The 16,900-nt window shown below is 40.8% G+C and overlaps 1 protein-coding gene across 1 annotated transcript in view; it reads left to right on the forward strand.

The window, feature by feature from the left end:
* The window catches only part of TAF3 (TATA-box binding protein associated factor 3), a 114,250-nt gene that overhangs the window by 67,303 nt on the left and 30,047 nt on the right, over positions 1–16,900 (forward strand). The gene's annotated exons all lie outside the window — the stretch shown is intronic.

A 16,900-nucleotide genomic window follows, 5' to 3' on the forward strand; every position in this document is an offset into this window, starting at 1 on the left:
AAAAGTATCATTTTCCAGCTGGGCAGAAAATCGCATTTCTTCTGTAATAGAACACAAGAGCTCATTGAACACCGGAATGGGGTGGCTGAGCCGCCAGGGGAATGAAGTCTCTGCTTAAATATTCCATCAGATAGCAGAAATCCTGGGAGTCCGAGGAGCAAAATTATTGGCTTCAGCAGAAGACCAAAAAGTTCTGCTTTGTCACAAGCCAGACTGCTCGGCTGCAGTGTAAGATTGTTTTTTTTGAGAAATTGCAAGATGCTTTCTGTGTATATTCTCTGAGTTAGTTGTCCAGACCTGAAAATGAAAAAGTATTAGATGTGAGCAAAGCCCTGTGCTGGCAAGGACATGATATTCGGAGATTCATGCATAGTTTAGGAAGTCTGTCTTAGAAACTGCATTTTTTGGAACAGAGGCATCTGTTTCTTAGAAAATCACCTATTTGACCACTCAGAGCTGGGTAGGGGAGCTGCTCTAAATCATTAGAGGTGACACAGTACAATATTTGTGTCAATACTTTTGCAGCCAGGATCAGAACTGGTTTGCAGAGGGGCTGTAATACCTCTTCTTAGACCTAATGTTGTGGTCGAAGAGTGCTGTGCACTTTAGTGCATCCAAAATTATGTTGGGCTTTCCCATGTGTTCTTACTGGTCTGATAGGAGATTGTTTCTCCTTAGGCAAACATTTTTCTTCAATGAAATATTTACAGATGATGGATATTTGAGGTGTAATTTAAGATTTCGGTAAGCTTTGCAAAGTCACGTTGTGTGAAAGATATGAACATGTAAGAGTTTGTGAATTTGGGCGATGCCGCATCATTGGGTTCATGCGTGTGCTTTTGAGTGCATCAGTTATTAAATCGCATTGTGCAGGATGGGCAAATCTTATCTTAGCCTCATGCTAGCATCACAGCAGCAAACTTGTTGAATTCCCCTAAGTTATGGAAATACGTAGTGTAGAACCTAAACTCCATATTACAAGTTTTGACACAAGTCCCTTTCAACCAATGGGGAACATATATTATTTTCTATCCTTCAAAGCCGCTTTTCTGTAGAGATAACATTGGCAAGGATAGCTTCGAAGATACGTGCTCACTCAGTGGAGGAACATTTCCGTATTACTCGCAAAGATAAGGCTGTATTAAGAACTTCCTTGGAGTTCTTACCAAAAATCAATTCTATCTTTTATAGTTCTGCAGAGATAATTCATCACTCTCCCCATCCTAATCCTCAGTAGGGGGGATGGGGGGAGGAAGGATGTGGTAGACAGGTGGATGTTACAGTCTTGCAGTCCTTTTGCTGTTAATTTTAAAGTTAAAAACAATACCTTTCCTGAGTGGTGAGTCAAGCACAAGTTGATAGTCACTCCCACCTGAGTCACAGCCCCGTGGCCAAAGTTGTCTGTGCTAATTCTTTGCAATCTGTAGATGAAGAGCCTGTAGAAATACATGGCTGTGGCATGAGTGGGTTATCCTGAAGTATCGGAGTTTGGTAATGGAAAATATCCAAAGCATTGGATTGGCAAAAATATCATTCCTGAGCAAGAATGAATTTAGACTTTTATTCTGACTCGGGTATCTTTTGTCTCTAAATACATGCTATTCTTGAGCAGTCAGAAAGCTTATTAATCATATTGCTTGTGATAAATGATATTTTTTGCTATTCTGTCATTCAGCTCTTCTGGTATACGTCAAGGACAATATCCTCTTGCGTTTGCTTAGCATATCAAAAATGGAAATAATGTATTTACAGTTCTTCAGGTGGCCAAAATAAATCACTCCCTGTTTTTTTCCCCTCCCAGTTCATAACACTTTCCATGATAAGTGACTTCTTTTTTCTTTTCTAATTTGCGGGAGGTGTGTATGCAAGTCCTGGCAACACCTTTCTCTCTTAGAGGGTTAAGAAGATGTCCCCTTGTTCTTGCTCACAAACTGTACAGTTAGATTTCTTTCTCCCTATAAGGCACATCAATTTTTAAAACAGCTTTCTGTGCAGATAGCTGAGTAAATCTTAGATTTTTGTAGGAAGCCTTAATGGCTGGAGAACTGGGTATTTATCCCATGGTAACAGATGTGAGTAAGAGACCCATGAAGAATTTATGGCAAAGGGAAACAAGTTGTTATTGTATTAAAATTCCTAGTGCTTTATTTTTGTTGTTACTCCATCCCACAGTTCTGGAGGTCATTTTAATGAACTTAATGAGTTCCTGGGCGTACACAAATTACACCACCGCTTTGTGTTTGTTTCTCTAGCCCAGAAATGGTGGAGGCAGAGGGGGAATTCAGAAATAGGATGAGAATCTGATATCTGCTAAGGTCTTATCAAGCCCTTGAAACAAATTCAAATATACGTGGATCTGAAATTCTGCGTTAAAAGGTCTGCAGGTCCCTCCAAAAAGAAGTATTGGCTGGTCTTTTTTATATGTCTCAGTGGTTTTTCATCTCTGAGAGAGACGCTCAGCCATTATTTGAGGTTCTTGTCCTGCTGTCTGTCTGTCAGCACAGAGCATGGCAGCTCTTGATGGGAAGGGGGAGAAGGAGGAACTTTCCTTCTCCCACCTTATTATGGAATAATACAGATTAATGAAGGACAAAAAAAAAAACCAAAAATGTAGAAGACAAACAGAGAAGTGATCTCTGCCTGAGTCAAAGATGCCATTAAGGAAAAATAAATAAATCTGAAGCCCCACCTGAACAGAAGGATCCTCTGTCTTACTGTGAAGTAAGAGCTCTGAATAAATCTTACTTTTCTCCATGTCCAACAAAAAGCTGAATGCACATCTATATTTGCCCTCGAGGGAAGATGAAGGAAGTATCATCTTACCTGAAAGGACTCATAAAATACAAAATGTGCTAAAATGTGAAAATCAGAGTTAGCAACAGAAATCTTGTATGTATATGTGATATGCAGAACCTTGTTTTTTCATTGTATATTATTCTTTTAAACCAGAGGACAGGTGCTCCCATGTCACATTCCAGTGGTTTGGGATGATGATGCTGACCATCATTTTAAGCAAGGCAGTCTACAACTTAGTGACTAAACTGATTCTTCGGCTATTCCTGGTTACTACCAAAATTTATAAATAATAAAGCAGGGTTGGCAAAAGTATGTCTCTAAATGTTTTCTAAAAGGAACGAATGCTTCATGAGAATATGAGTTGTAATTACTTTTTAAAAACTGCTGAGATGTGTCATGTCTGTACAGCTTCTTATCTCTGAGAGTACCCTTGGGCATTTTTTATTTTTGTGGATATACCTAAGAAATGGAGCCATGGTATCTGCCACGGTGAGTGTGAGATTGAAGAACACGGGAGTGGGAGACTCCTGTGCACAGGAACAGGTTGCCCAGAGAGATGGTGGGTGCCCCATCCCTGGAGACATTTGAAGTCAGGCTGGGCTGAGCTCTGAACATCCTGATCTAGCTGAAGGTGTCCCTGTTCATTGCAGGGGAGCTGGACTAGATGGCCTTTATGGGTCCTTTTGAACTCAAACGATTCAATGACTCTGCCTAGATGAGTATTTGGGGAGCAAAGTCTGGAGGATGTGCACTATATGGTGGAATAACTCTGCAGGATGTACATCACGTGTTGTAATAACAAACTCAGCAAGCATTTCTCCTCATTCACTCTCTGTCTTGTTCCTCATTTCCTTAGACCATGTGTCCACATCCCTATCTGTCCCATCTTCCTGCTTTTGCTTTGCTTTATCACTTCTCCCTCTCTTTTCTACTTCTTACCAACGTTTCATCAGCTTCCTGCATTTTTTGTCCTTTGCACAAGGCTTCAGTCTTGTCTTTGACTAGCCACCAATTTCCTTCAGCAGTTCAAGAAAATATCCCAAATGACACAAAAAGCAAACGTGTTCTTGCCTTTTCCAGTTTTTATTTTTCTTCTAAATGTTTGCAACAGAGCAAGCTTAGGATGAGGGAGAGGAGAAAGGGAGGAACTGTAACATTTTATGGGTTTTGGAAGGTGCAGGCAAGGAAAACCAAACAAAAGGGAGCAAATGCAAAGATGAGAGAAAACAGAGAATCAGAACAAAAGGAAGAAATAATAAAATGGAGAAGAAAATCTTCATTGTTTTTCATAATTTGTTCATGGACCAGTGTGGGTGATGGCAGTAATTTACAAATGTAAGTCAGGTCCCTGCCCCGCGGATTTACAGTTTGAACTGGGAGGTGGGAGAAATTAATACACAGAACCTCCCTCGTTTCAATTTATTTCTCTGTAACGCATCCCAGAGCATATTTCATTTTGGGGAGAGGAGGTAATGACAGATTGTTGTTGCTAATAGGATTTGGGTCAAACTACTGCTTACTGTTTGGCACCTAACTAGATTAATAGGGTGGGTGTTCTTCAAAATTACATGCCATGGCAGGAGGATAATCCCCTCCCCACCGAATTTCAAGTCCCGTTCATCAGCGAAGGAGTTTGGCTGAGCGTGCTCTGCGACAATTTATCCATTAAAACCCAAGCTTCCCCACCAGTGCCTTTAATCCTAGCTCGGAAGGAGCTGCCTCGCCACGGCTGAGCACACCTCATTCTGCCTGAATCCTGAGACTACCTTGGTAAATACTTTTGGTAAATAGTTTGTTCTCACTGCCATAGATAAATCTCCCTTCTGCCTCCCAAAACTCATAGAATCATAGAATATCCCACGCTGGAAGGGACCCACAAGAATCATCAAGTCCAACTTCTGGGTTGTAAATTGCAGAGCTGAAGGTGGTTAAAATGGGAGTTTTTGAAAGCTATGTGAGAGCTTTGTCTGCATTAGCCAAGAGCTGGAAGATACTCAAGTGACTTAGATTGAAAGTCACCAAACTACCACACTGGCTGCTCACACGTTATTTCTATCTTAGAATTACATTGAAGCTATGTCTAGAAAATAGCTTGTACAAGGTACTGCATGAGATCTGCTGGAGACTGATCATTGGCAGACTTTTGAAAATAGAGGCTGTAGATTTTGTTTGTTGACGGTGGCTTTAGAACACGAGTTAAGAAAGCATGACAAGATGGTCAAATAAATAGTTGTGGATTAATTTCCCATCAGTTGTAAATGCTGTTGCAGTGAATGACCACTAAGGGAAGTTTTGTATCTTGAGATGAAGAAGTTGTCTCTGATTTACAGCTTCTTTAGTCCTTGTAGGGCATCTTCTGGCTCCCCTGAGCATCTTGGTTCCCTCTCAGCCCGGAGGCATTTGGGAGGGTGCAGTCCTTGAGTCCATGAAACAGGAAGATTACATGGGAATCTGACAACTCTAAAATGAGGGATTTCTTTTTTAATATCTGAGTGGAAAGTTAATGTTACGTAAAACTGCCTACTGAAGCCAATTCCTTTGCTAAATTTGTTTTCATAAGGTTTTTTCATTTCTCCCATGTGTCCAAGAAAAATATTAGTTAGCTAAAAGACATTAATTCAGTTTAAATCAGGATATCAAGCCCATCTGCGTCTAGTGCTGATATGTGTGTGTTTCTTGTTTAAATTGAGCCTACTGGTTGGTGTCTTTTTGTTTCTCTGCTATTCTTGCTTTCCTGTATAGAGGATGCTTATCTTGTAAACTGCTAGAAACCTAATTGCCATGTACCACTTTTTAAATAATTTAGATGGAAAAGCAATGTCCTGCAGAATTTCTGTATAGCGTATGCATACAACCCAACTTGTGCAGAAACTTGATCAAAATAGATCCTTAACTTCTAGTTAAGGCTAATTAGGTTTTTAAAAAAGCAGAGTTCAATACAAACCACTTCCCTTTTTCCTTTGCAATCAGAGCATCATTTTGTTTTGTTAAAGGACACAAGTTGCATCCCTTAGATATGCAGCTCGGGCAAGCTTTACAAAACAATTAGTGCATCTTTCACATGGCCTAAACTTGATTGAATAATTACTCAAATAATGGTCAGTAATGGAATACATAGGGTTATCTCTTGGCTAATCCTCAGGTAATGGAGTTGGTGTATCTCTAATTTTTCTCTTGGCGGTTCCCAGTGAACAGAAGACTGAGACAAAAGTGATTATGGGAAGTAGAGGGAGTCACTGGAGGCCAGCAAGGAAAAATAGGCCTTATCTTATGCAATTAATCAAGAAAACTCCTATTGTGGGACAATTATTCAAAGTTGATTCTAAAATAGCTTTAGAGCTTGAGGTCCTGTTTTTTTTGTGTGCGTGTTTTGGTTTTGTTTTCTTTTAAGAATTTTGCCAAGGTCATTCAGAGCACTGGGGCAGATCTGGCCTCAAAATGAAGGCTGCTGCATGCTTTAGAGTGGGTTGAGCATAAAGTGCAGCCGTACTCACTGCTGGCTTTTGGCGGATGTCAGAATGTAATTTAGTATTTCAAAGCTAAATGTTTCTGAAATTAGACAATATTTTGAAACTCACCTCATGTTTCAGACATCTAGGAACACACTGTTACTTTGCATTCGCTGTGATACCAGGAGGAGCGTGTCACAGGCCATCTCACCTTCATGCAGCCATCGCCCCAGCTCTCCTCACATACTTGCAAGGTTCTGATATCTATGAATGGCTCTCCAGTTCTTCTGCTCTGGTTTCTGCACTGCTTTTTGCTTAGCTCGGTTGACATACAAAAGCTTGCAGCAACTGCAGAACTGCTGGATTGTTTTGTGGTTGGGACGATGGCTTTGCAAAAAGCTTTTGCCTTTCATGCTGTCCCCCAAAAAGCTCTCATTCTGGAAGAGCACCTAGCAGCCTGCTTTCCTCACTTTTAAGCCTCTGAGCTCCCTTGCAAGTGAGATTTATGTGAAGATGTTGCCGTGATCCATGAGGTCCTGCAGAAAGAAGCAATAGATTTTAGCAGCTGTCCCTGAAAAATTATAAGGTCACCGTAAAAAGCAGAGGTTTTAAATTGGCTGTGGTTTAAATTTTCCTCCAGCCTCCTGCACCAGTTTCTGTGCTGGAGGGGGAAGCTGCCCACAGAATTATTACTCAGCACGCTCACCCCATGCTCTCCCAGCACTTTTTTCTTTTCCAGCAGTGCTGACAGCAGCATTTTGAACCTAATTTCAGCATAGGGCTGCGCAGTCCCATTCCAAATGGCTGCTGAGTGCCATTGAGAAGTGCTGCCGTATAGATGTATCGTGCTGCCTGATGAGTTTTCTCCCTTAAGATGGGCACCTTTTACAGGGCGGGTTGCAGAGGGAAGTAGGCACATAACACGTGTTCCCATACAGAGTAAAGCAGAGAGGCTGAGAGACAAAGAGAGTCACTAATGGGATTTGTAGCTGTAAGGAAAAACTCTTAAAGTAAACATTTTCCTCTCTTTAAGTCCTGAAAGTATCTGTTTCGGGGGTGAACCCTTCCCAGCAAATTTAATTTTGAGGCTTGTCAAGCTTTATTAAAGCCTTATCATCAGTGATTTCCTTCTCTGCTAGATCAAGAAGATTGTGTTTGTTATGGGATTCGTATTGTATCTCAGAATTCTTCCCGGCCAATGTGGGGTTTTGTGCTTGGACTGAGACACATCCCTACCAGCGCCGGGTCCCAGGCTGTGCAGTCAGCACAAACTTCCGAGATTTTGGATGGTGTTCAGACAAAGCCGTAGCTGGAACTGTGCATGTATTTCTGTGTTACCAATTGCCTGAATAAACACGTTGCTCTGGATGACAACAGGTTTCCTAATTGCTGTTGGTGTCCTGAAAGAAGTTATCTGATATGCCCAATTCCAAGCAGCTGGAATATTTGGTAAACACATCTGTGTATGGTGTGTGTACTTTTTTTTTTCTTTTTCACTTTCCAAATATAATAACTCTGTTAGCCTTAATGGGAATTTCCAGTCAAAGTCAGGATAGGTTTTTCTGAAAGTTTATCTGTACCCTTATGTACAGATACTGCGGATCAGGGTTTTGCCAAACCGTGTAGATGGGCATCTTCCCATTTCTTCTAGAGCAAAGCATCTGATTGATGTTTTTATTTATCTCAATTTATACTTTGAAAGTTAACTTCTCCCTCTCCCCATCTTTCTCAGCTTTATAAAATATTTAGTTTGGGAAATATGCCCTCTCTGATCCAATGAAGACAATCTAATGTAAGGAAGAGTCTCTGAAAAAATAGTCTGTATTTTTCTTCCCAGTGCCCAGAAGTAACCAAAGCACCTTGAAAAACACAGATATAGTTCTCGCCTTGAGCCACTTATCATTTAGTTTTGAACATGCCCTTGCAATTGCAAGTAATGCACGATAGGAAGAGGAGCAGAAAGACAATTAGTGGCCAAATGAGTTGTTGAACAAAGTTATTTGAAAGTGACACAAACCCTGCTCACCTTTTAACAATGGTGGCTTTTTGTGCTTCATAGCAAGCATGCTGGTGGTCTTTGATTTGTGTTGAGCCAAAGCTTCCTTCTGGTCATGCATTTTTTGCAGAATCATAGAATCGTTAAGGTTGGAAAAGTTCACTAAAATCATGTAGTTCCGCCATCAACCCATCCCCACCGTGCCCACTAACCACGTCCCTCAGTGCTCTCTTTTAGTGGGGACATCTTTCCTGTGCTGATGGACGCTGCCACCATCTCTTCCCTCCAGTTCTTTGGCTCTGCTGCAAAATAAGTTATTAAATAACCACAGTATTTTCTTACTTCTGTATCCAAGTACGTAGATGCGTGTGTAGGTTGCAGATCTGTGAAGGGCCCAAGCAAATTCAGCAAGGCCAGGTAAAAGATATTAGGATGGATAAAGTACAGGTGCACCCAGTGTAATAAACATCAATAATGTTCCTTTGCTTTAGGTAGAAATAGCTTCTTCCTAAAATATTTTCTAACATCTATGGATTTCTTTAGCACAGAAATTTATTAAAGGTAGAACAGTATGTTTTCTTACACAGGACTGCAATATAGAAAAGGAAAAGCACTGTAAAATTCTTTAAAATGTTTATATGTAGGTTCAGTGTGTTTGTCTTTACTAACATTTGTGATACTTGAAAAGCTGGTTTGGAAAGCTCAGCCAGGAGGATAAGGTATGTGGGTGCAAAGTGAAAAGTCTGAACGTCTGCTTCCCTTTTGTCAAGAAAAAATGCATATAAACCCCTCCCATTACATTGGCGAGTTACTAGATACAGATAATGCTACGTGGATTTGGGGTCTTTAGATCACAAATTTGATCTTTGCAAAAAGAATGGTGCAGAATCTCGGTTCTAACAGAAATCTTGTCTAGAAATACTCACAGGAAGATTATTAAAATACTATAGGTATTGACATTGGCTACAAAGATCTACTTGTGCGTATTTCTTTAAAGGAGGGGAAAAACCCCTTAATACTCTGTATTACCATAGCTAGTCCCCATTATACTATTGTAATCATAGCTGAAGCAAGAACGGTGATTAACGATGGCAATTTATTGTATCTGACGAGGGGAGAAAATAGGAGATGTTGTCGTTATCATAAATCATATCATAAATAACCAAAGAGAAGCACTCGGAAAGCTCGTGTGGTGTCAGCAGCAAGGCCTTTCAGGCACGTTAGCCCAGGATGTAGCCATAGAAACCCCAAAGTCATATTGTTATCTTAGTCTTGCTGCAGTTATGTGATACAACAGTATTAACATATAGATTAGGCCATTTATAATACTAGGTGTCATTTCAGGTTGGCTTGCTTATATAGCATTTTAGTTTTTTATTGTGCCGAATGTTAGGGAAACGCTGCATTTTTCCCGGTCAGTCTATAGCCATTTATAACAGATCAGCTTCACACCTCTGTCAGTCTCACTAATGTACTGTGTTATTGATTGGTTGTACTGTATGAATTGTCATTGCCTAATTACCTTGTCTTTGCTAATAATTTCATTTTTTGGAAGTCAAATGTTCCTTTAAAGAGAAAATCTCTCTGTGCCTGCATTCATACACCTGGGCAAGTTCCCCCACGCTGGTGAGGACTGGGCACCCCAGAGGGAGTGGAAAGGATGATAAAAAGCATGCAGGTTGATCCCAATTTTGCTGTGGAGGTTCCCTGTCTCCAGCGGTACATTTGGATCAGATGGTGGTGGTGCTCACAGCACACTGTTCTGCGGCTCTCAGGGGAGAGGCTTCACTGCAGGTAACGGAGAGCAACACCAAGGTGACTAAACACAACAAAATAAAGCCTGCCCCGCAGCGTGGAGGGAGCTGGCTGGTTCTCACACGTGGTCTTGCTCGATCGCTTGCTACAGATGCTTCTGCGGTTGTTTTTGCTTTACATCCAACGTCTTCACAACAGCTCCAGATACATTAGCATAACCCTGCCATACACATGCACTTAATTGTATACGTGTTTATAATCTACAGGAACTGTTGATCCACTGTGAAGAAATCAGAGAGAAAGTAAAGTCTCCCTTTTTCACTTCAGACAGAATTTTGCTTGCTGCATGCAGCACGAATGCGGGACTGATATTTTGTCAGGTCAGAGAGACTGTGAGTGCAGCTGATAACAATCTGCCAACTGTGTTTTTCTGTCTTCAGCAGGAAGTTGGGTGTGTCATTTCAAGAATCCTGGGTAGTTTGGCTTGATAAACATTGCATATTCTAAAAAATATTATAATGAGGACCGCCGCTTGCAAGTATTTAAAGCTATTTTTCTCATGGCATCCAGTATCCTAGAGCAGCACTGGGAGCTAAAGCAGCACATTATGCTGTACCTTAAGCCAAGATCTGATGCCCAATGAGGGATGCTCTGCGCCTCTCTCCTCTTCGTTCCCACACCCTTAGGTTTGTGTGAGCCTGAGACAGGCTTTGTGCTTTGCCAGCTGAACAGAAAAAAACCTTTATCTTTCTAATCCCCCCCCCACACACACACCAGATATATTTCCTTCTGAGTTAGCCAGCTATGTCAGTACACTATGGAGAAAGATGATGATAGAAAAAAGAGGTGCAGGACTTCTCTCTGCACTCCGCTAGCCCAAAAGTTTATGTAGTAGCATCGCAGACCAGACTGATGGTTAGAATTCAGGCTAACAGATGATCTTTCTTATTTTAGCCTTATTTTAGTCTTATTTTAATTCCACTTTTTCCTACATTAATGTTTGAACCAGGACAAAAGCAGGAGTGGGATTGTACTTCTTTAAAGCAATGCTGTGATGTAGAACTACAGCTTTAGTAGTTGTGGTTTGGTTCTGGTGAACTATGGATTTTTTATTCTCATACTGGTGTTAAAACATTCATCTCTATGTTGATTTCATACCAAGAAATCCCTTACCAGGAGCGCGAAGCAGTTGTTCAACAGAGTGGAGAGGTAACTGCTTTGTAACTGAAGAGGTATGGAAATTTGTGAGTCCTCAACCAGACGATTGCCATCATCTGTATTTTAAAATTTCACCATGGAGGGGAGTTTTCATCTTTTCTAGCTTCTTGACAGGTTAAGAACTACTTTTGTCGTGACTGATAAAAGTATGTGTCAACTCTGTCAGTCCTGTTCCATCCAGGCTGATACGATATTGTAAAAGACACCACCCATTCATTCGAGCCAAAATTCTCAAGTATTACTAATGCATATGAATGCTTAACTTAAGGCACCTTTCACATCCTCTTTACAGTGTTTCAGTTATGTATACAAAATCACTAACCACTCCGAAAACTCTTTTTCTTAAAAAAAAAAAAAAAAATACATTTGTGCTTTCTCCATTTTAGAAAATACTGAGAATGCACTGGAATGAACTCAGTGGCAATGTCAGTGGTCAAATCAGAAGCAGGTGGAAAATGAGCTCCTGTGATGGTGCAGTATCACCAGCATTCTTCCTCAGAGTGTTGATTGGAGAATGTCAGTGTTTGGTAGTAGGGTGGTTGATCTCCTTTATGTGGTAGATGGTGCATCCATTTGGTAAACAAGTCACATCAGTGATTAGTTGTCTTCACACAGTGGAGAAATTGTATGTATAAATCTGTCATTTCAAGCTCAAAGTGTATCAAGGGTTTCTTAGTGTGTTCATTTTGCATTAGGGTATCAGGATATTGGCCTGTAGGATATCAGGATTGAATTTTCTTGCTCTTCCATCAATTTCCTTTATGGACTACAAGCACGCTTTCTGTTTGTTTTGGGGAGAAGCCATTGTTATTACAAGTTAAAGAGATAAAACCTATTGTGGCATAAGAAAAAGGCCTTTCACTTTTAACAGAAGTCAATAGCTGCTACTTATTAGGATATGATAAGTATATTAAGTTCTTGACTTAGTGACTTAACATTTCCCGAAATATATCTTTAGCTTAATCTTGTGCTTTGTCTAGACAATAGGAAAATGATTTTGGAAGTCTGCATGAAAATTGTAGGTATTTTTTCATTTTAAAGTTTCATATGTTGGGGTGGGAACAATCACTTTCTTGCATTTGAGAAGCTGAGATGGCTTGTGTATAAAGCCTTCAGCTTGATATCCGTGCTGTCTTGAGGAGCATGTGCTTGGAATGAAAGATGAGTTGAAGATTTCAGTGGAAGCACTGCTGCATTATTTCCTTTCCTGAGTCTGAATTTTGCTTAAAAACCCAGAGACTTTCAACTTTCATACTTTCGTACTTGATACCACGCGTTGCAAAGGAGCACAGAGAGATGATATAAGCAGAGCTATGTGTGAAAGAAATGCATGATCTACCAATAGCTCTTTTTTGGCCCTATTTTCTAAAGGAACGTCCTTTAAAAAATGAAAGGTCAAGTTATGTTTTAAAAAAAAAACAGGTCATGCAAGAGGTATGTAAGATATATAAGAGATTTAATTGTTGAAAATCAGAATGTTAGAGGTGCATGGAAGTAGCAGCTCATTCAGAACCGTACCCTTGTGGGTTTGCTATGACAGCTGATACTGATACTAAAGTTATTAAAGACTAGTTATGACCAAGATAGTGACAATTCAGGCTGGTTATCAGGAAGAGGTTCTTAACCGAGTGGGTGGTCGTGGAATCATAGAATCACCAAGGTTGGAGAAGACCTCCAAGAACGTCTAGTTCAACTGTCCACCTACGACCAGTGTGGTCAGGCACTGGAACAGCCTCTCCAGATGTAGTCATGGCACCAAGCTTGCCAGAGTTCAAGAAACATATAGACAACACTTTCAGACATGTTCTGATTTTTGGGTGGTCCTGGATGGAGCTGGGAGTTGTACTTGATGGTCCATGTGAGTCCCATCCAACTTGGGATATTCTATGAATTTAAATTTTACTTATATGTATACATGTTATAGTTTTTCTTGCTTAGAGAGTGCTTGTCCGTAGGTGCTTTTCTCTTCAACTGGAATAATTTTGCGTAGATTTTTTCCTGCCTTTACCTTAATCTGACCTGTTGTTGAAAGAGCAACAAGCCTCCTCTAACAGGGCTGCCAGAAGAGCACCATAGCATGGTATGGGCCGTTGCACTTCTTTTATGCAATAAAGACAGAATTTCTGTTCCTGTAGCTCTGGCTCAGATGTAAGGACAAACAGAGCCCAGAGCATCATGAACTTGGAACTTCATTACTGAAGTGTTGAGTATTGCTGTCCTGAAACTGATCCGTGGCCAAATTTAGAAGGTATATATTCAATAAGCCTTTGGTTTTGGAGTCCCTGCTGTGCTACAGGAACATGGTGTACAAAGAAAGAAATGTGCTTCTGTAGTAGTTTTTCTTTAGAAAGGTGCAGGAGTTTTGGTTTCTTGCCTGAACTGTTCAACTTCAGAAATTTTCTAGCATTTGAAGTGGTGACAGATCCCTACTGCTTGCATTTTCATTCTAATGTTCTCTTTCCAGCAGTCCTGAGGAGGTACATATTTATAAAGTTCAGATTTTATAGTGCCTCTGTGAGATGAAATTATCATCAGTTGTCAAATGGCAAGACAGTAGAACATGGTGTGACCTGCCCAAGATCATGCTGCAGACCTGCATCAAGAGAGGGGTGGAGTCCTTCACTGGAAGTGAAAGTCTTGCTCCACTTCAACAACCAGTGTTACATGTCCTGCGCATTGCCTCTGATAGGCTCGAGAAAGAAATGCTTTCTTAAAACACTGCGCTCATCAGCAGAGTGCTAACAGCTGTCAGCTTGTCACTTCTGGGTCCTTTGAACTCGGGCTCTGCGCATGGGGACGGCTGACATAATAAACAATTGCTCTGTAGAGCTTTCGTAATGTGAGCATTAATATTGATCCAGCACTGACTTCTCTAACAAAAATATATATATATATCTGTTATCTCGAGAAACCTCCCAAACAGCTCTCGTCTCCTTTCATTACAGGAGAGAGTTATTAGGGCAGATGGCCGAGGTGATATCCATTTGACCTATAGATGCTAACTCAGGAGGAGTATCATTAATAAGGTGGTTGGAAATAGGGAGACATCACAGTAAAGAGAGTTCAAAAGCAATCCGGTGCACAAAGGATTGCCCATCGAGAAGTGCCTGGTAGCAAATGAGATGGGCAAAGGTAAAAAGGAGCCACACAGTTTTAAGTGCTCATCACCAAGTCAAGCAGATTGCCTTTAAAGGCTGATGCTTTCCCACCTTTGGTTCCTGCTCCAATGTAAATCCTTCTGGAGGAAAACAGGGCCCAAAAGCTCTTAAAAATAAGACAGAGATTTCACTTTCTCTAATTAAAAAAAAAAAAAAAAAAGGAAGAAGAAAAACAAAAAAGTGCTTTATTGTGTTCTGCCATGGGCACAGCTGCAACGGCTCAGGTTTGAAAGCTGCTGTCTGGCAGAAAACCAGTCCTTGCTGAGGATCAGACCATGGCCTTGTTCCAAGAGAAATTTGGGTTTCATTTGACCAAGATAGGATTCCAGATTGTCATCTGAGCATGTCTGAAAAGTGGTGAATGTGTGTCAGTAGTTAAGTGCTCGTGAGCTTCCTTAGTCCCTGGATTGTTCAGGACTGACCCAGGCAATTTTTTCCAGATGTTTGGGGGAATCCAAGTCCTTATAAAAGGGATGGTAATGCTTCTGCTTCCTTGCTAAGTTGTCTTTGTGGCTTGCAGGAATGTGCATGAAAGCTGGAGCCAAGATACCCCGATTTCTGGTCTCACCTCTACAAGCTGCACTTTAACCTCTTCTGCCCTTCCCTGGCATCTCCGCACAAGATCATAGAAACTTCATGGGCCCGGTGCAAACTTTACTTGGCCTTCTATAAAAAAAAATAAGCATCGTTCTTTTTTGTTGCACAAAACTTGGGTTCCTGTTCTCCAAACCTCCTCTGAAACTGTTTTTCTGCCTTTGATCCGGCAGCTGCTCATTTTCAGCAACCCCGAGTAGGTAAAACATGAGAAGCACCTTGGGATGGGAAGGAGTTACACAAATATGAAATATTGCAGTGCACTTTTGTGAACCACGGTGTAGCAGAGTGGCTGCTGAAGCAGACACCAGGCGGAAATCTTTAGCAAAAATACTCTTGATTTTTCTAGTAAATGTAATTTTTTTTACTGTTAGTTACAGTAATTTCTCTTCCACTTTATTGGCTATGATGTACAGCTTTTTATCCTTGTGGTTTTTGTATGAAAATATGTTTCCAGTCTGTATGTGCAAACCTTCTCTTCTCTGATGTCAGAATTTGGCTACACTCCTTGCCTTGTGGCCGGGGCAGAAGACTTCTGTAAATCCCAGTTTTGATATCTGCTGTTTGTTTTAAATTGTATCGTTCTTTAAAATTTAAAAAGGAAAACAAACTCTCAGCAGCGAACTAGGCTGAAAGGGCTTGGGAGGGAATTGCTTGGTAGCAACCGGTGCTGGATGACGTCTGATGAATGCTAATTCTTCATCCCCAAAACAATTTTGAGCAGATGAAGGGAGCTGATTTCTGCAACAGCTTAAACAGAGATTGAAACGACTTCCACGATCTGGCAGCAGATTTTTTTTCCCACATAGCAGGTGCAGGCTTGGCCCACAGTGATTTCTCAGTTATACTCTAACTTTGCTGTTTCGAAAATGTAATGTCAGTGCCCAGCCAGGCAAAACCTAACTCCCTAACATTTCTGTTTTTCACGGAAGGCTAAGACTTTATCCTCAGGCAAAGTCTCCTCCCTGGGCTGGCTGCTGTAAATCCTCTGGGCCCTGGCAAAAGCCAGAGTTGCTAGCTCATTTTACTTAATTTGTGATGCTGGCAAGATTTGTGCTGCAGCCCAGGGCTCTTGACTGAACTCTCCTAAATTAGAGCATTGACACATTAAAGAAACCCCAGCATAGAAAACCTGAAAATAAATGCCTCAAAAATAGATATTTCAGAAAGATGCTGTTTTACAAAGCTTTAAACAGGGTTAGTGTTTGCTTCTTTAAAACCTCCTGCTCATTAAGAAGTTGGTTTTCATCTGCTCTCATGATAAATGCTTTTTATCACGTATTTCATTTGAGAACCTTAGGGCACTTGATGTCTTTCTGCTGGACAAATTTCACCCATTTTTGCAGGTGGCTTAACACGGCCACAGGGTGAAGTGAGCTGAGGTTGTCTGCACAGGAATGTAGCCGGCATGGATGTAATGACGTAATTACAAGCAATGTAAATGTGTCAGTTTAACTCCGGTGCGGACGTTCTTATTCCAGACTTAGAATCCTTTTTCCTGCTTAAATAATTCCATTTTAAAAGTGAGGAAGTGTAGCCAAGAGGATAAAGTGCTTGGCTGTGGTTCAGGAGATCAGAGGTTCTCTTATTCTCAAACTTGCCATGGATTTTCTGGGAGATATTGAGTGAATTTTCTCCTTTCTCTGCACCCTAATGTCACACATGTGAGATTGAAGATGGTGGTACATGTAGGAAGAATTAACTAACTGCAACTGAAAAATAAAATAGTTTATCAAAAGTAGAGCAACCATGCAGGTTATGTCCACGCTGGCTTGAAGCAGTTGGTGCCTGATGTTCAAAACTGTTCATGTTTCAGGATTTGTTCTGTTCTCAAAAGTTGGCTTTTTTGGTCCCGTAGCCTGAGTGCCCACTTGCAACTCAAGCATTAGGTGTATTCCTCTGGCAGTGTGTCTTTCATTTTGCTTTCAGTAGAG

The sequence above is a fragment of the Numida meleagris genome, chromosome 1 (assembly GCF_002078875.1).
Source record: "Numida meleagris isolate 19003 breed g44 Domestic line chromosome 1, NumMel1.0, whole genome shotgun sequence".
Classification (NCBI taxonomy): domain Eukaryota; kingdom Metazoa; phylum Chordata; class Aves; order Galliformes; family Numididae; genus Numida; species Numida meleagris.